Source organism: Marmota marmota, unplaced genomic scaffold (genome assembly GCF_001458135.2).
Source record: "Marmota marmota marmota unplaced genomic scaffold, marMar, whole genome shotgun sequence".
Classification (NCBI taxonomy): Eukaryota; Metazoa; Chordata; class Mammalia; order Rodentia; family Sciuridae; genus Marmota; species Marmota marmota.
In genome coordinates, this window is record NW_025999999.1 from 16,100,410 (window position 1) to 16,120,239 (window position 19,830).

General features: G+C 45.6%; 1 pseudogene; it reads right to left on the reverse strand.

The window, feature by feature from the left end:
* The window catches only part of LOC107149967, a 55,996-nt pseudogene extending 41,800 nt beyond the window's left edge, over positions 1 to 14,196 (reverse strand).
* Positions 14,197 to 19,830: the final 5,634 nt, after the last annotated feature.

Consider the following 19,830-nt stretch of genomic DNA (forward strand, 5'->3'; position numbering starts at 1 on the left):
TCTACTGTTTGGGGGTGGTTTTTGTATTTGCCCCTACAATAATAAAATTGGGGAATGGCTATGGATTATTATGATTTTAAACAAATGATCGCAGCTGATGCAGCAAATGGGATTTCATTGCTGGAGAAAATAAACACATCACTTGGTACCTGCTACACAATATTGATCTAGAAAATGCCTTTTTCATTATACCTATCCATTAAAAACCCACCAGAGATAGTTTGTTTTCAAGCCAGCAAGGCTGGCAATACACCTTCACTGTCCTACCTCGGGTATTATCTACTCTCCAGCCTTATGTCATAATTTAGTTTGCAGGGATATTGATCACCTTCCCTATCCACAAGATACTACACTAATCATTACATTGATGACATGATACTGACTGAACCAAATGATCAAGAAATAGCAAATTCCATAGACTTATTGGTAACAAGTTAGGAAATCTAATAACACTTCAAGGGCCTTCAACCTCAGTGAAATTAGTGGGGTCTAATGGTTTGGGGCATACTGAAACATCCCTTCTAATATGAAGGATAAGTTCTTGCATTAAGTGCTCCTACAACCAAGAAATAGATATAGCATTTAGTGGATTCCTTGTGTTTTAGAGGCAACAAATGCTTATTTGGGTGTGTTACTCCAGCCAAGTGACCAAAAAGTTGCCAGCTTTGAGTTGGACTCAGAACAAGAAAAGGCTTTGCAACTTATATCGGCCGCATAGAAGCTGCCCTGCCACTCAGGCCATATGATCCAGCAGATCCAGTGGTGAAATGTCATTGGCAGATAGAAATGCTATACAGACCTTTGGCAGGCCCCTAAGGGTGAGTTCCAGTTTCAGGCCTGTAAGATTTTGGAGCAAGACTGCTAATGCCATAAATAACTATTTGTTTTGAGAGAGAGCTCTTGGCCTGCTACTGGGTCTTAGTAGATTCTTAACAGTTAACCATAGGTCACTAAGTTAACATGGGAATTGAGCTACCCATCTTGAAATGGGTATTGTCTGATCCTCCAAACCATGAAGTTGGCATGCACAGCAACACTCCATCATCAAATGAAGTGATATACCCAAGTTTGGACCTGAGCAGGCCCTGAAGGCTGAAGAAAGTTACATGAGGAAGTGTTCCAAAGGCCCATTTTCCTCACTCCTGCCTTCTCCCTCCCTCCCTGCTCCTATGGGCAGCCCCCTGTGATCTACTGACAGAGGAAGATGACTGCAGGCACTACCCCAAATTGGATAGCTGAAGAACTCTCCATAACATCCCTAAAGGACAGCCGGTGAAGGGACATCCTCCTAATAAAGCTCAAAGTAACACACCGGGTTGTTCACTTTACTTGGAAGGGGAAACGGCCAGATATGCAATTATATTCAATTTCATGAGCTGTGACCCTTAGTTTGGCTGGATGGTTAGGGACTAGAAAGGGTCATGATTGGAAAATTGGTGACAAAGACATTTGGGGAAGAGGTTTGTGGATACACTTGCCTGAATGGGCAAAAGACATGAAAATATTTGCGTCTCAGGTGAAGGCTCACCAAAGGGTGACCTCAGCAGAGGCAGACTAATAATAAATAGGACAACCCCCCCCCCCCCCAAAAAAAAGACTTCCTTTTTTGCAATACTGGGTGACAATACAGATGTTGTAAATACCAAAGAAGGGGATGATATTCTCATGCCTTAATTCACACATCTGGAAATAATGGTGAAAACAGCACATACATAAAGTGAGTCTTTGTGCGAGGGACTGCGCCTTATATACTTTGTTAATTCTTATAAAAACCTTGTGAGATGAGAACTGTTACTACTCCTGTTTTACAGATGAGAAAATGGATGCCCCCCCAAAGAGGAAGTCAGTTATTGAAAATCATGTAACTTAAAAGTGGCAGAGCTGGGAGGTAAATCCACAGGGGCCTTCAACCAATAAGCCAGGGGCAGGATCTAAGTGTGACCTCAGCCAGCCTTGCTTTCTGCTTGTAGCTGCCAATGTCAGTGTGTGGGTCTCGACAGGCCATTAATACAGAGTAAGAAGTCAAACTCCCTCCTAGGTCCAGGTTCAAAGTTGGTAAGCAGCCATCACAGATGGAAAAGGTGAGAGCCAGAATTAAGGTCAGAAAGAATTAAGTGGGGAGGGCAGAGGTGGGAGGAAGCCAGGGTTTAGGTGCCTGGGTCAGGCCAAGGGTCTAAGATCCAAGGCCTGGACTGTCAGGGTGCAGGGGTGTCAGGTCAAGTTAAGGGAAGTAGCTTCCCACCATTGCTCTTCTGGGATGGAGAATAACCCTCACATTCAGAGAAGGCACAGAGAGGGGCCTCACCAGCTGGAGTTCCTGCCACGCAGTCAGCTTCCTATCCCATGCTTCTGCTTGGTCACCAACATAGCAGATGGTCATATGTTTTCTCTGGAATCAGAGATAAAGTGGAATGTTCTTAATCCAGGATGATCCCCAAACAACTCCAGTCAGAGGGCAAAAGGAGGATCAGGAAGACTTGAAAAAAGAGATTTGCCTACAGGAGGGACAATTCAGTTTCTCACTGCTCTATCAACCCCTCTGGTGGCACTGTGCTATATCTCACACTGAGCTAGCTACCCAGCAGTCAATTAGCTGGAAAGTTAGAATTATTAGCCCAGTTACAGATGGGACCACTGAAGTTAGGAAACGTGTCCAAGGTTGCACACTGTAGGTAATACAGCCAGAATTTAAATGTCTAACTCCAAGACTATACTCTTTCTATCATACAGTATTGCCCCATTATCATTCAGGTGAGATGAAGATATAATGTAAATCTGGAGTCAGATACCTGTTTCAAAACCCAGTGCCACCCACTGAATGGAACTTCTTCAAGCTTTAAAAATCTCATAGAGTTTCCATGAGGGTCAAAACAATTAAAATACATAACACTGGAAATTCAATGCCAGGCACATATTAAGCTTTCATAGATGGAATATCTTACGGTGAGTATTACCTATTGTGTCTGCTTTTAGCCATCACAAAACACAATACTGGGGTAGGTCTGAGGTGGAAGAAGGTACAGTATGAGCTCTGTGCCAACCCAGATCTGTCCCTTTTAGGTGGGGATAACTACACAGGACTCAGGACTGTAGTGGGAGCTCCAGGGAGGAAAGGATGCCTATGGGATAGAGCAAAGTATTCTCAGAAGAGGTGATGCTGGTGTTGAACCCCAAAGCATAAGAAGGTTATACATGGGGTGAGGAAGGCGGAGCAGGCATGGCATTATCAGAAGGTGAAATGTATATGGCATGATCAGCAAGACCAACTGGACAAGCATAGTATTTAGGCCAGAAACAAAAAGTTTCTGAAACTGTGTTAGAACTAGGTCATGAGGAGACTTGAGTCCCTTGTTAAAGAATTTGGACACTAATACGAACATAGTCCATAGAGGTGAGGAATACAGTGATAGGGGTTGAGGGAAGGAAGAAGAGACCATTTTAGGAAGATTTATGAGTGATGTGCTTCAGGTTGCTGACTTCCTTCTCTAAAAGGCCAGTGACCACAACATACAATTTCATCTGGTCCGTAGGGTATTTGGTAATATCCTAGGAGATTTTTGTAGTTTGAAAACTCAAGTAAGTAAGCATTTAGAAAAATAAATTCAGTTGCATACAAATGTATTGACTCTAATCTCTCCTAACCCATGTTTACAGCAATGAATGAATCTTCCCTTGTATAGAGCTTTCTGCCCCTACTCTCCAGGACTTCCATTTTTAAAAGGTAAATACATGGAATTTTTTTCTTTATATAACTCCCCCCCCCCAAGGGGACTTGAATTTCTAAAGACTTATTAAGCACAGGAGACTTTTAAGGTCCAGGGTGTGGAAGGGAGGGAGAGAGAAGGTGGGAATGGAATGGTGTCCCAGCCTTGGCAGCTGCCACTGTTTACACTGCAGAAGCACCCAGACCCGTGACAGAGTCTCATTAAAGCACCAGGGAATGGAATAATGCATGTTCTAGGAGTATACTTGTCCATTAAGGTAGCCACTAGCCAAATGGGGCTATTTAAACTTAAAATTAAATGAGTTGTAACTAAATAAAATTTAAAGTGCAATTCCCCAGCCACACTAATGTTTAATAATGGTCACGTGAGGCTTGTGTTTCCCATAAACAATCAGACCTGACAAGAGAAAGCCAAATGGCCACATGGCAAGAGATGGCTGGGGCTGAGGGACAACTGTCTCTTCCAGTCCCTGCCATCCTCCTGGCTCCTCCACTCCAGGAGCCAGACCCCGAGGGTATAGGCTTGCAAGCTTTGTCCTCAGGTGGGCCCTTCCCGACTGGGTTTGGCAGGTCGCTCAGTCCTGGTTGGTTTGTTCTTTGCCCTTGCTTAGGATGTGCTATGCCCCGCTCACAAAGGAACACAGCAGAGATGTCAGAGGAGTAAATAAGGTACAACTCCTCCACACCCAAACTAGCACACATGCTCTGACAAAGCACTGATTGTTCTTCGGTCCCACTGTGGACTGGATGCAAGATCACCATTTAAGCAATGCCTACTGAGTGCCCAGTACTGTAGTCACGATGATCTCACTGGTCTAGTCCCAGTTAACCCTACAGAGGGGGCACCCGTCATTCACTCCTAACAAGTGGGGCTTGAAGGTCAGTGTCCCCCAAGTCTGCCTTCCAGAGCTAGGAATCAGAGGCAGAACACAAACCAGGCCACCCCGGCCCCAAGTGCACTGCTCTTTCCAGCACACCTCACCATCTTGCTATGCACAGTGCCCTGGAGACAGGCCTTGTATTGTTAAGTTTTATTCTTGATGGATGAGTGAGAAAGCAGCTGAGGGAGAGACTTCCCAGGAGTGGGGATAAAGACCCCAAAAGCCTCCTTCCATCTGGGCAGCCTCTAGACAGAGCATGATGAGTGGCCTGAGCCAGCTGTGAGGTTTTAACCTCAACCACCCTCGTAGAAGACTAGAATCTCCACAAAAAAGCTGAATCTAAGCTCAGTGTGAGACAGACCCCTCAGGAGGCCCATTATCACATACCCAGCGTCTCAAAGCCCTTGGGACTGGGGCTTGAGTCCAGAAACCCCCAGCACATGGCTGCTCCCCCTGAAGTGCAGTGTAATGGGCTCTTGGGGTGCTGACCAGCTGCCACCCATCCTGAAATTCTCTCCTGACCTGGACTATCTCTTTATCATCTGTGCGTACAGCAAGTCAGCATTGTGCAGCTAGGCAGAGTAAGGGCTCATCTTCAACTACAGGAGCAAACACAGAGTGCCAGGGCCTATGGCCTCCGTGCAGCAGAACCAGCACGTGTTCTGCATCCGTCCTACAGAGAGAGGAGGTCACCCATACCTGCACTGTTAACCTGGTTTCCCAGTCTGCACCCTTCCTCCCAAGCCTAATGCCACAGTCTGGCTGGGCACAATTCAGGAGCCTCTTGTCAAAAGAAACGAACTTTATTTTTAGAACCACACACGCCAAACAAAACAGCTCCTCAGGAAAAACCTTCAGAGCCCAACTGCCACCACCGGCTTCCCACCAGCCTCTCCCACAACCACCATCCTCTCCACCTCCCACAATCCTCCTGCTCTTGAGGCCGATTGGCTGGGTCACATGGGTGGAGCCAAAAAAGTCCCCCAATGAGCAGCTCCATGGTCTGAAAGGGCAGGGAAACAGCCCAATGAGCATCACCGCAGAGGAGCCAATCAGCTAGAAGTTGCTGGGGCCACTGTGAGCCAATCATCAGCTGGCAGTCTGAAAGTTTGCTGGGGCCCCTTTGGCTGTGGCTCTCAACATCTCCCCCTCTCTGTTTAAACAACAAGCATGTGGCTTAGGGACCGTGCCTGCCTTAGGTTGTCCAATAGTACATATGGTCCTTACCCGTTATCGGATGAGCTGACCTCAAGGCGTCAGCCTCCTGTCTTAGGTTGGTACCATTGCAATTAGATCTTAAAATGGCTACCCATCCTCTTGCCCTGCCCTCAGGGGCGAGCAGTTACCTTATCACTTACCCTCAGTCGTTCCCCGTATGGGCCACCAAATGCCGCAGTCTGGCTGGGCACAATTCAGGAGCCACTTGTCAAAATAAACGAACTTTATTTTTAGAACCACACACGCCAAACAAAACAGCTCCTCAGGAAAAACCTTCAGAGCCCAACTGCCACCACCAGCTTCCCACCAGCCTCTCCCACAATCACCAGCCTCTGCACCTCCCACAATCCTCCTGCTCTTGAGGCTGATTGGCTGGGTCGCATGGGTGGAGCCAAAAAAGTCCCCCAATGAGCAGCTCTGTGGTCTGAAAGGGCAGGGAAACAGCCCAATGAGCATCACTGCAGAGGAGCCAATCAGCTAGAAGTTGCTGGGGCCACTGTGAGCCAATCATCAGCTGGCAGTCTGAAAGTTTGCTGGGACCCCTTGGGCTGTGGCTCTCAACAGCCTGGTTTTCCCAATTAGATCACACAACCCTCCTGGAATAGTCCTGGAGGCCGTGGTCTTTCATGTGTAAGAGAAAAGGTTTTGGAGCCAGGCTGGTTCTGGTACTTCCTGGTTATGAGACCCAGGGTAATTCCATAACCTGAGTCTCAGTGTCCTCATTTCTACAAGGGGGAGAAAGCTGCCATTGGAGGGAATGGGGAAGAGAGCTAAACAAGGTGGTGTTGGTGAACTAGCTGCTGCAGTTCCTGCAGGCCACACAGATGCATATTCTCTTCCACTGGTTTAGCCAATGATTTATAAGTGCCTACTGAGAGCAGGCACCCTTCCACAGCAGCCAGTACAGGGCTGACGTACAGTAGGCTGCTCCCACATAGTGGTTTGATCATTGTTTTAGTCAGCTTTTTCACTGCTGTGACCAAAGGAACCAACCAGCACAATGGTAGAGAAGGAAAATTTTATTTGAGGGCTCACAGGTTTAGAGATCTTAGTCCATAGAAGGCCGGCTCCATTCCTCAGGGCTCAAGGTGAGGCAGGACATCATGGAGGCAGAAGGAAGCAGTTCACATCATGATCAGTAGGCATAGAGTGAGGTCTCCACTTGCCAGATACAAATACATACCCAAAGCCATGCCCCAATGCCCACTTCCTCCAGCCACACACTACCACTTGAGTTACCACTCAGTTAATCCCTCTCAGGGAATTAATGCACCGATTGGGTTAAGACTCTTAAAACCCCATCAGTTCTCTGAAACTTCTTGCATTGTCTCTCTCACACGTGAGCTTTTGGGGGACATCTCACATCCAAACCATAACAATCATCTTGTCTTCTGTGTTGGGATCCATAATTGGCTCCTTCATTTCCTAATCAAGCCCCTTGCCATCAGGGCCGGTTGTCACCTTAGGGCTCAGCTTGACCAAAGGCCCCCCACTGGAAGTAGCTCTGGCTCTGGCCAATATTCTTCTTTCTGTAAAATTTCCTCTGTGGGAGCCACCTGGCTCACTCAAGTTAGAAAACATGCTCAGATTCCCACTGGCTGGACTCCTCTCTCCTGACCACCTCCCCGCTGGCCCAGACCCTCTGCTTGCCTTGTCCTAGCCACATGTCTCACTGTTCATCCTGGCTCTTGGTTGTGCTCTCCTCCTGGCTAAAGAAACTGGCATGGCCTGAGCACCCACTGGTGTCTGTTCTGCCATTCCATGTAGCATGTTCTTGGACACTCAGAACAAGAGTCCAGGAAGTAGATGTCATTAGGGTCCCATTTTACAGGTGAAGAGACACAGTGGAGGGAGGTTAAGCAGTACCCTAGAAGGTCCCACAGTCAGTAAGTAGCAGAAGCAGATGGGGGAAGCCCTGGTCTCTGACACCAAGGCCAGTGGCCTTTCACCCCATAACCTGTGTTCCCCTCTGTGGCGTGGAGCATGGATTTCATAAGACAGCATCAAACCACTGTTTATCTGGGGCTGTGGAAGAGGGGAAGTTGTGTGTGTGTGTGTGTGTGTGTGTGTATGTATGTGTTTTGGGCAGAAGAGGGGACACAAAAGGGGAAAATGCAGAAACCAAACACAAGTATGGTCAAAAGAGAAGCAGGGCCCAGTGCAGAGGCCCTAACAGACCTTCTCCTCCAAGGAGTTGGAGCTGTGGAAGGGCACCTTCCTCAGCTTCTGGTAGACCTGCTCCCAGAAGCCACTGTCTCCGGGACCTTCTCCATGGGAGCTGAGCATGATGAGAAATACTCATTCATAGGTCTTTGGGAGGCACTTCACTTTCTGGTTTGATAATACATCTTTCCAAACACTTTCCTAAAAAGAAAGGAAATTAATGTCACCATTCTATAAGAAATAAGCTGTGCAGCCGAACTGCATATAAGGCCATATTGAACTTGAATTGCTGGAATCACTGGAAACCCTTTTCTAGTTAGCATACAAGCTGTGGGAAGAAAGCAAAGCCAAAACATAAATTAAAATCATACCTGGGGCATCAAGCAGCTAAGAGGCAGAGCAGAAAGCTTACCCAACAGCAATGAGTACAAAAGTTTGGAAAGTTTAGGATCCTCTATTTCCAATATTCTGTTGGTAACTGGTGTTTTGTGATTGTCACTATTATTATTATTAGTGCATAGCCATTCATTGTGTATTTCCTAATTTTCCTATTAGTTCCTCTCATCCTGCACTGAGAGTTACCCAAACAAAACAGGCACGTAGAGAGGAGAGAGAGTGTGTGTGTGTGTGTGTCTACTTGTTGGTGTGTTTATGAATATGCTATTGCACTATTCTATCATTCTGCAGCTTGACTTTTTTTCTACTTTAACCTACATTGGGAACACTTTCATAGAATGGATTTATATATTCTTTTTAAAAGCAGCCTGAATTCAGTTGCATGGACATTGTGTGGTACCTTTTTAGTTCTAGGTCCTTTTTTTTTACATATGTATTTTTTAGTTGTCAATGGACCTTTATTTTATTTATTTATATATGGCGCTGAGAATCAAATTCAGTGCCTCACCCATGCTAGGCAGGCAAGTGCTCTATCACTGAGCCACAACCCCAGTCCTAGTTATAGACTCTCCCTGCTACTACAAACCAATTGGATTGATCTTCAAATTTTGGGGGGAAGCAACAGGAGAGAGGGAAGTTTAGAACGACTTCTCTGAAATACTAAGACTTGGCACATCCCCACCTCTCTTGTGCTCTCCCTGAAGGCAGAGGTGAGGGGAAAATTGAAGAGAAGGCAGGGATGGGGGGCATAAAAAGGTAAGGCAAGAGAAGGCTCTGGAAAGCCTGGCATGTATTTAGAATTCCATCTGCCAGCCAAAGAAATCTGAGGCACTTTTGGTCATCTGAAATACTTCCTGATAAAGAAAGAGAAATCCTGGACATTATTATACATCTCCCTCTACTTCCTTTGCCCAATGTCAACTTCTCGATTATATAAAACAACCTCCTTTTAGCAAGCAAACCTGCTGGGAACAGCATACAGTGTGTCCATAGCTGAAGTCCAGTGGCATTTCTAGACTCTGCCTGCAGTATGGTGTGGTGCTTACACACAGAGACCCCGAGGCCAGCCCACTGGGTGGAACAGTAGCCTTCTTGCATGCTAGTTGTATGGCCTTGGGCAAGTCAGTTCACCTCTCAGGAACTCAGTTTTCCCTTCTATAAAATGAGACTAAAAAGAATACCTGCACCATAGGGTGGTTGTAAGCTGAAATGAATTCTAATATACCAAGCAGCCAGACACCTCACAAATACTCCATAAGACAGCTATGGGGGGTGAAGGGCAAAAGACCCAGTTTGGAACCCCAGCTATGCCACTTGGGAGTGCCGAGATCTTCTTAGGGTAAGCTACCTTACTTATCTAAGCCTTGGTTTTTCATCTGTAAGTCCGAGTGTTAATCATGTCTTTCTTCTGAGGCTTTTGGAAACCTCAAGTGCAACAATGCATGTAATAGCTGCCTCACAGGGCTACTGGGAATATCAAGTTCAACAATGCATGCCAAGTGTGTAACAATACTCAATACACTTAGTAATGGCTTTAGCCATTACTAAGAATTACCTGAGTGGGCTAGTATGTTGCTCTCTCCAGGCATTTATATGTGCTTCAAGGACACAGGAGGTGGCTGTGGAAGAATAAGAAACGAGAGCCACATGTGTTTGACAGACCTTTGGGTAGGTCCCACTTCCCTGATAGAAATGACAGTTATTCAGCTGGTGCAGAAGCCAGGCTCCACACTGGCTTCTCCGGGCACAGCTTCTCACTGCCTCTACAAAGAACTCTGGGTACGTTCTTTCAGCTCAGTCCTAGTCTCCTCATCTCAAGATGAGGACTCGGGAGTGCCCACCTTCTAGGTGGTAGTATTTGGTGAACTAATACATCCTGGTTCATAGCAAGGACTCCATTCTCATTATCAGAGCCACTGAGTGCTGGTCAGCATCTACCTCCAACTGTGGCAAAATAATAAAGGCAAATTCTCCAGTGCTGAGTCCCAGGTTCTCTGCAGCCCTCAGAATAATTTTTGCATCCTCTGGGCTGCAGATAAAGATGATAACTACAGGAAGGGAAGACAGAGTTGGCCAGCTGCATCATGCACACGAGCACGTGCACACACACACACACACACACACACACACACCACTCTCTTTTGAAAGCCTAGCCTAAAGCCACTCCAAAGCAGACACAATCTTTTTCTTTCCTTAAGTGTGCTTCAGGAAATAGAAGCTCCTCAACTAGTCCCAGAACGTAGAGTTCTTAAAACAAGCCTGCAACATACAACTCGGCAGCTGTTGCCTCGTGGAAATTAGCCTTTGCTGCAGTCTCCACCTGTACAATGCACAAGTCCAAATGCATTGAGATTATTTCTGTGAGTCAGTTTCTTTCATCTAATTGACTCAGAATATCAAAACAAAAGATCTTGTCAGTGACTCAGCAGCTTCACATTGGCTCAGAGGAGGTCACAGAGGACCTAGCATCCAGAACATTCAGACTTTCTGGGCTGAAATGGGCGGGGGTGGGCGTAGCCCTGGTATTCTCATTCCATGCAAGCACATCATCATTTATTCTGGGGACACACAAATGAAGTAGTGGCTTATTTTTGAAATTAGGTAATTTATAATGTATTTATCTGAGCTCCAGTCATGTGTCCGACAAGACACATGGAGACCGCAGTGAGCCCGGCAAAGGGCCCTGCCCTCTGGGACTCACAGAGCAGAGGATGGAAGAGCTCAAATAAGCCTCTCATTAGTGGGGGAGGGGGAACAGCTCTGCATCAACAGCAAGGGACAGCTGCTCTGAGGAGGTGGGCGCTGGACCCATCTGGAAAGCAAGAGGAATGCTGGGTGGGGTGTGGCATTGGGTGGCACTCTGGGAAGAAGGATAAGCAAATCCCACAGTCCCAAGGCCATAAGAGCTTAGTTTATTTGAAGATCAGAAAGGAGTCAGTGACTAACCTGTGCTAGGAAAGAGAGTCTTCTAAGCAGCACCACAAAAATATCTGCTGCCCTATGTTGACCTGCTGTCCAGATACTGCACTGCTCCTGTGTCACATGTGACCCTTCTTAATCCCTGCCTTCCTAGAGGGGAGATAGGATGGTGGTCTCCATTTTACAGGTGAGAGATCTGAGGCACAGAGAGGTTAAGACACTTCCCAAGAGTACACAGCTAGAAAGTGTCAGAGGCAGGAATCAAAGCTAAGTGTGTCTGTCTCCAAAGCCCATGCTCTGAACAGCTATCAAAGTCCAGGACCCGGCTTACCTGGAATATACTTCTAGAACTTACACTATAGCACCTGAGATTGCACTTTAGGCAAAGTGAAGAGTTCTTAATTGTACTCAAAAACTTTGCCCAACCTATTTGATGCTCTGAATATAAGCAAAGAAAATCTCTTTCCTACTTTCCCCTGGCAACTGGTGACATGCTTCTGAGATCCTCCTGAAGGAGGACTGGGTTACTGCTGGTGTGTCTCATACTGGCAGTGATGGTGAAATGGGATTTTAGTTCATCTCTACAACCCTCCATAGCTCATTCCCACTATCCCAGGAGGAGGTCCAGAGTGGCATCCAAACAACCCAATGTGTTTCCAACCTAGGTACGAGAGACCTAGGTTGGAAACCTTCAGAAAGGTAGACCTTTTCTGAAGCACGTCACCTTTTTCCTGCTTGGATGGCACAAGTCTCACGCAAGTATCATACAAAAAATGGCTCTTCAACTTGGCCATTGATCCAACAAAGTCAAACAGGGATCTTCTACTCAGAAGCCAGCAAACCAGCACCCTTGAAAGAAACCAAGAGGACATCTTTTCGCCACAGAGTTGATGCAACACTCAAACCTCAAAGTAAAGTATCTGCATAAACCTCAGATTCAGGAAGTCTGTGGGTCTTATTGGACCCTCTCTTTTGGAATGTTGGAATGTCTTGGAACCAATTTGTAGATGCAATTCCTAAGAGGACCAGAGATATAAAGGCAAGAGTTAACTGACCACTCACTATATGCAAAGAACTCTACTAAAAACTTAGTGTTTTATTTCAACGTTTTTAAGGATGAAAATAGAGATGCAGAGATCAGTTATATAGCCATCAAATAGTGCAGAAGCATTGAAACTCAGGCAATATGGTTCCAGAACCCACGTTCATAGCTACTCAGTCACTCTTTCTTTCTTTTTTTTTTTTTTTGTTGTTCTCTGTTTACATATTTTGTCTTAGGATCTCATAATTCACAAGGAACTTTGGAGAACTTGTTCTTAAAGGAGCTTATGGACTGGTACAGGAACTAAGATATAGAAAAGATAGTTCTAGAATTAAATATACCCTCCAAAATTTATAGACAATATATTTATAGGAGTTTGAAAAGTAATAATTGAGGAATTAGGGATATGAAGGGAGAGGGGGCTGCTGAAGAAAAGCCCTATGACACTTGAGGTTGACTTTGAAGAATGGGTAGACCTTGGACAATTAGAAATGTGTCAAGTGGGGAATTGCAGGAGACACCAAGATGCAAATTTAAACTTGAACTTAATTGTGTAGCACCAACTACTGAGAATTCTACATATGGAGGGGAATGAGATTGTGAAGCTCCTTCCTATTCACCCTGCACATCAACATCTCTCAGATGTCATGATACCTGAGGAGATCAACCCAGCTAATTCCATTAACCAAACACAAAGCATTCATTTTCCTTATTTGCTTGCTTGAGTTTAAAGCAATCTGTCATACTTCAGTCTTCCAAATACTTGCATCATCCCTGAATAGTTTATCACACACGCCAGAGGAAAACCTGCTCAAACAATTGATAACTTTATATTTAAAACCAAGCCTTGCCGGGCATGGTATCCCAAACCTGTAATGCCAATGGATCAGGAGGCTGAGGCAGGAGGATCACTAGTTCAAAGCCAGCCTCAGCAATGGCGAGGCACTAAGCAACTCAGAGAGACCCTGTCTCTAAATAAAATACAAAATATGGCTGGGGATATGGGTTAGTGGTCAAGTGCCCCTGAGTTCAACCCCTAGTACCAAAAACAAAAACAAAACAACAACAACAAAAAAAAAAAAGCACCACGCCTTGGTTTTCCTCTTAGTTTTTCCAAGCCATGTGTCTGACAACATTGAAGTGAATAAAGGCAGTCATAAACAACAGCACCAAGTTCCACCTATCAACAATCAGCAGGCAGAGTAAGAGCACACGAGAACTAACAATTGTTCATTTGAAAGGCTTTTTTAAAAAGAGAATGTTAACTGTTCTAATTACATCTAAAAAAAAATGGTTTCCAAGAACTACACAGCTATTGGTAAAATAACATGATCCTTGCCAAGAGATTATTCACATCTATGCTGTATTCGTCAAGACTACCTCTTGCAATGGAAAGAGCTAAAGTTTCCAGTAGACAGTATACTGTACCTCTGCTGCTCCAGGGCATGCTGGTCCAAACAGGGCAGAAATGCGTCCTCCCCGGACCCGGTTGATAAAAAGAGCAAGGGACTCCTTGGCACTGCAGGTGGAGTTGGTGTAAGTGAACTCCCAGCTGAAGTTTCCCAGACCCACTGGCTCTGAGTTGACCTTGTCCATGGCCTGCCCCCAGCCTCTGCACACTGCATGGATGGGAGATGTTCCAGGGGGCATGGAAGCCCACAGTGATTTTGGCAGCTTCAAGGCAAGTCCCCAGCACACTGGCAAAGAGCATTGGTCCTATTGTTAGGTGATCACCATGGCATTCAGACCCTAGCAGAGCACAGCTTCTGGTGGGTGACTGGGACCTGTCCTGAGAGTCCAGGATGCCATGTTACACCGCAGAACCCTGAGAGGCTCAGCCTCCTGGCCACTCGTTCCTGGAACCCATGTGATAGTGCAGAATCCCCTGAGGCCCACAACTTGCTTCCTCTCCAGTGCTGTTAATTAACAGATACCCCCTGCTTCTGAGTCTGTCCTAACAATTAGGAGCAGCAGTCTTTCACAAAGGCTGGAGCATGGAGTCAGCAAACTCAGGTCATTGATCCAGTGATACCACTGATAATCTTTGTGTTTGGGCAAGTGACATGACTTTTCTGTCCCTCTCTACCAGTAAAATAAGAGTTATAGGACCCACCCAAATGTAGCCAGATGGCCTGTGCTTGTATTCTGTGTAACCTGGGTCATGTTACTTCCTCTCTCTGTGCCTTCCACTTGAGATCTATAAAATGGGGACAAACTATAATGAGGTCTTCCTCAAAGTGATATGGTAAGAATTAAAATAGCCGTCCAAATCTAGTCCTTGGTACAATGCCTATGCAAAGGGTCATTCATCAATGTTAGTTTGTTGATTTTACTTTTAAGAAATCACTGGGGATTGAACCCCAGGGGAGGAAGTCTCTTCCACTGAGCTACACCCCCAGACCTTTTTTTATGTTGAGACAGGGTCTTGCTAAGTTGACTAAGTCAGCCTCAAACTTGTAATCCTCCTGCCCTAGCCTCCAAATCACCAGGATTAAGACATGCACCACCATGCCTGGCTTCATCACTATTAGGTTTGATAATGGTTATGGTGGTAATGGTGATGATGGTGATGAAGGGGCGTAGCTAGAAGTAATGACAATTATTATCTCCTGCTGAATCTATCTTATAGGGATATTTCCTAGAATGAGTGAGCTAATGTCTAAAAGATAATCCACTAACAAGCAGGCAGTCCATCTCCCTCACCTGAGCTTGAGGTCCCATGGATTGGATGAGTCTTAGCTCTCCATTTACATAGATCAGGGCAAGAAGCTGGGGGCAGCTCTTCATTGTCTGATGTGTGGCAGGAATGAAAGGTCTCTTGGGAGGTCACAGCCACCCTCAGGTAAGATAGCCCAGCCATTAGCTAGGCACATCCACATCCATCTGGAGGGTTGAATTCCCACCCACCCCGGGCTTTCTTTCGAATCACTCTGTTAGGAAAGGTGCTGGCATCCCACATCACCTCAGGATTAGGTGTTTTAATACCTAGTAAGCTTGCTGTGGTTCTCAAAACTTCATCTTGGAACTACGTACACCAGTCTCTCCTGGTAGTCCAGATTCCAGAGCCCTGCTCCAGACCCTCTCAACCAGAATGTCTCGGGTGGATCTGGGAATCTACTTTGATTAGATTCCTATCATCTATCACTAGACACTAAGGTCCGAGAAACCCTGATTGTCTGAAGTGAGAGAAGGGAAGAAATAGCCAATAGCCATTCTCTACTTACCTTCTTTCAGTTACAAGCCCCCCCCCCCACCAGGTGGAATCCAGACCCTCAGCTCTGGCTCATCTCAGAGGGAAATTCCTAAACCTGTGGAATATGGGGTTTTCTCCAAAGCAAATTCGCCATAACTGGTGCTTCCCTGAGCTTCTGTTTCTCTCTCTCCCTCCTCTGCTAGGACAGCTTAGAGCAAAATCCTGAGTCCAAACACTCCCTCGTCCTAATCACAGATAGACATCTGAGCCAGAAAGATCCACAGTATTCTATCAGATGTGTGAGACCTTGGGCGATCAGTTAAATCTGTGCCTCAGTTTCCTCCATTTCACCATGAGCATAATAACACCCGCTCAGATGATGTCCAAAGATACCATGAGATTACATAATTAGCACAGTCCCTCACATTTGGTAGAAACTCAATAAGGGAGGGTTGTTAATGGGTGTGTCATTGGAAAGCCACGGTCTCAAACCTAGGATACTAGAGATAATATATTGTTACACCCTTGGTGTCCCCTCTTCCCCTACCATACAAGCTTTTAAAATTTGTATTCCCACTCTGGATGATCTTTGATTCTTAGTGTTTTCAAACTGCCTTTCTGATGAGAATTTTTGAAGCCAGGAACAGCGTGGGTCTCATGGAGTTGCAGATCTAACACCGCATTGGGCCTTTAAGCCCACAGATTAATATTAATTGTAATAAGCATTTTGTATTCTCAAATGCTTACAAGTGAGCATGGCCAAAGCAGAAGAAAATATCAATGATGTTCAATGCTGGTGTGAGAATTCAAGAAACAGAGGTACACTGCTAGTAGGATTGATGATAGCAGTTTTTCAATACACATTCACAAACCCTAAGAATATGTGTATCTTTGACTCAGAAATTCTAATTTTGAGGGTCTATCCTAAACAAATAAGATCATATGATCATATAGAATCAAATTTTATTTCTAACACTCAGGTATTAGCCATAAACTAATAACTTCATAGCCAATAGTAGGGGCTTGGATAAACAATATGTAACAAATCTATATAATTGAATAGCACACAGTCATTAAAATGTTATTTTAGGGGATGGGAATCATGGGGGTGGGATATTTTATTTGCTTTAATTGTATATATTTTTTTGTCTTAATGTCTTTGCTCTAAGGAAGAAATTGAATGTTTTGATTAAAAATAAACCCTACAGACTTGCACTTGTGGAGTAAAATCAAAGGGAGTTAAACTCAATTCCTTAATTAAGCCTTGGGTCCTCAGGTCTGGAGCACCCCATGCTGATCTGGGCTCTCCTGCTTCTAGACACCTGGTTTACCTCTGTGGGCCCTAATTGCGCTCTGCTGAGCTCAGTCCCTTCCACTCCCCCCTGCCCCCACCTTGCCCTCAGAGGAGGAGGGAGACAGAGATGGAGCAGTTCAGGTAATGGTCATCCTCTGCTGGAAACTGTTGCCATAGTTACAGGCCCAATTTGTGCAATTCGCTTGATCGGCTGGAGTGGAAATGCCTGAGGTTAAAACCAGGCTAGGGGAGTTGTAGGACTGTGGCTGCCAGAGGGGTCTTGCTGTTCTCCGCTTCTCTTCTCCAGTCTTCTTCCCTTCTGGGAAATTCTTATGCTTACAAATTGCCAATACCACAGTGGTTGATGGAGGAGGCCGTGTTTCATCCGAGGATACTTCGGAACAAACATAGCCTGAGCTTGGCCAGCGGAGGTTCAGAGGTGGCTCCTTTGTCAGGGAGCTAGGCCTTTGCTACCTAGCTACTGGATTCAGGGAGGGCTCTCTGGCTGATTTATGCTTTCCTGAATGCTGACCAGCTTAGGCCATAAACCAGGTCTAGGGCCAGCTGTTCAGCATCCAGACCAGATAAGATTAGCCGTTACCATGATAATAGGCCTCCAAGATGCCCAACCTCTCTTCCTGCTTACCCCTGGCCTCCCTTTGTAAATCAGTGGCCTGATCATAGTGGAAACCTGGCAGTTAAATGAACTGGAGAAGGTGAGAGGCAGAAAAAGGTGTGTGGCCTACTTGGACTGAGACAAGATACACTAAGAGGACTCTGTAATGGTCTAAGGAAGAGGCAAAGGTAACCAGCACACCCTTTCATCTCCTGGTGTGTTCTGGGGAAAGACATGGTTCCCTCGGCTCTCCTGAGTCAATGAGACAGTATTGAGCCTCAGTTTCCTTGACAGTTAAGTGGGGAAGGACAGAGGACATGGACCTCTGACCTTACCAGCTTCTTGCCCTAAGATACTAGGACCTGGGGAGATTCCTAACTAAGTACTATCAGGTGTCAGGCTGGGATGTATAACAGCACATTTCCTAACAGGAGCGCTTCTGAAGGTAGAGCACATCTTGCACTCACCATTCCAGAAATAAAAGCAGGTAAATGTGGCTATTGCCTGTCAGGGTGTGAACTCAGACTTTGTTGTTGTGTCTTCTTGCAAATATTTGTTCACAGTCTCTGAAAATGAGGTTTCCACTCAGCAAAGGTTCCGGAAGCCTTAGGAAGTAGAATAAAGCCTGAATTGGGAAGTCTTCAGCAAAATGAATCCTCAGGATTCAAAGCCTGATCCTTTAGGTAACCACAGGCACATGCTACTCGTGGAAGACACTGACCTTGGCTGACTGATAAGGTCAGGTTATGTTTCTACAAGGACCTGTGCATGGGATAGAGAATCCCTTCCTCCCAGGGGCCCGGCCTGTCTCCTGTATACTTCAGCCATCTGATGTTTACCCTGTGCTTCTCACACCTATTCAAGGAATGAGCCTTTGAAACCTGAGCAGGTGCTCTTGAAAATCTGGGTCTTGTAGTCAATACTTTCAACACAAGTTTCTCCTGGCAAGCTAAACCTGGAGTTTAATAGTTTGCTCTGGTCTAAATGCTAGCTTTCTTAATATTTACTTCATAGTCCTGTGTTTTGTTAGTTTGTTGTTTTGAGTTCTGGGGATTGAATCCAGGAGCACTTAACTACTGAGTCACATCTCCAGTCCTTTTTATTTTGAGACAGGATCTTGCTGAGGGTCTAGTTAAGTTGCTGAGTCTGGCCTTGAACTTGCAATCCTCTTGCTTCAGCCTCCCAAGTTGCTGGGATTACAGGTGTGCAGGCTTACTTTGTAGTTTTGCTCCTATCTCTCTGATAACTGCTCCTCTCCTCTCACATGAAACTCTAGCATGAAGAGCAAAATCTTTCAGAAGGTAGAAGGGAGGAGAGGTGTATGCCTGCTTCAGGTACTTGGTATTCAAAGATTCTTAGTGATTGATAGTGATGTAATTACTTTCCATACAATTTAGGTTTTCCTAGAATTCCTTTGTTGTCACAGTGGCACAAATACTGAGCAAATAGAATATATCCTATACATCGGCCTCTTGTGATGCTATGCTTTTGTCCATCTGTGCCTGTTAGTGATCTGTGTGTCACCTGGAGTGGCCTTTGGCCTTTCTCTCTAGTGGGCAGCTATCCAGAGTGGGGCAGGATGTCCCTTCTGACTCCTCCACCCTCTTCAGCTTCTTGTCTGGAGACACCAGAGGCCCTCCCACTTCCTGGCATTTCCTCTCCGCCTGTGTGAAAGGCTCCCAGCTAGCTCTCCAGCCCAGTGCTGAGGGCAGCTCTCCCTGGGGAACCAAGGCCAAAAAGCAGAGATGATATTCTTAGAGGCTTGGGGAGGAGCGAGGTGTTGCCATCCCCTCAAAACGTGCACGTTCCTGCCTCCTGCCGGGAGCCGCTGCTTTCCAGTGCCCGGGCTGTAGGAAGCAGTGCAGCAGAAAGGATGGGAACTCAGGTTTAGAAATGAGGCTGAAGCTGGCTTGGATAGTTATTGTCTAAATCCCACTTTCCTCATTTGCAATTACCCTGATGACCCTATGTGAGCATCAAACGGAGTAGTAGACGTAGAACACACAACCTGGTGCATGGCTTGGGGTGACAGTCAATGAGCAGCAGCAGTTCTATAATAAGGGCCTGGTATTGCAGTCGAGAAGATTATGAACTCTGTGGGATGGACGCTCTGTTAACCCAAAGGAACAAATTGCTGCTGCCATGGTGACCAGAGGAACATGTAAAAGACTTCACAGCCACAGGTTCCTGAAGATGCCCAGAATTATAGCCTCTAAAATATACTTAAATTAATTTTACATATATATATATATATATATATATATATATATATATATATACACACACACATATGTAACTGTCATGTATATATGTGTGTATATAACTGTCATAATACCTGTGTGTGTATGTGTGTGTGTGTGTGTGTGTGTATATATATATATATA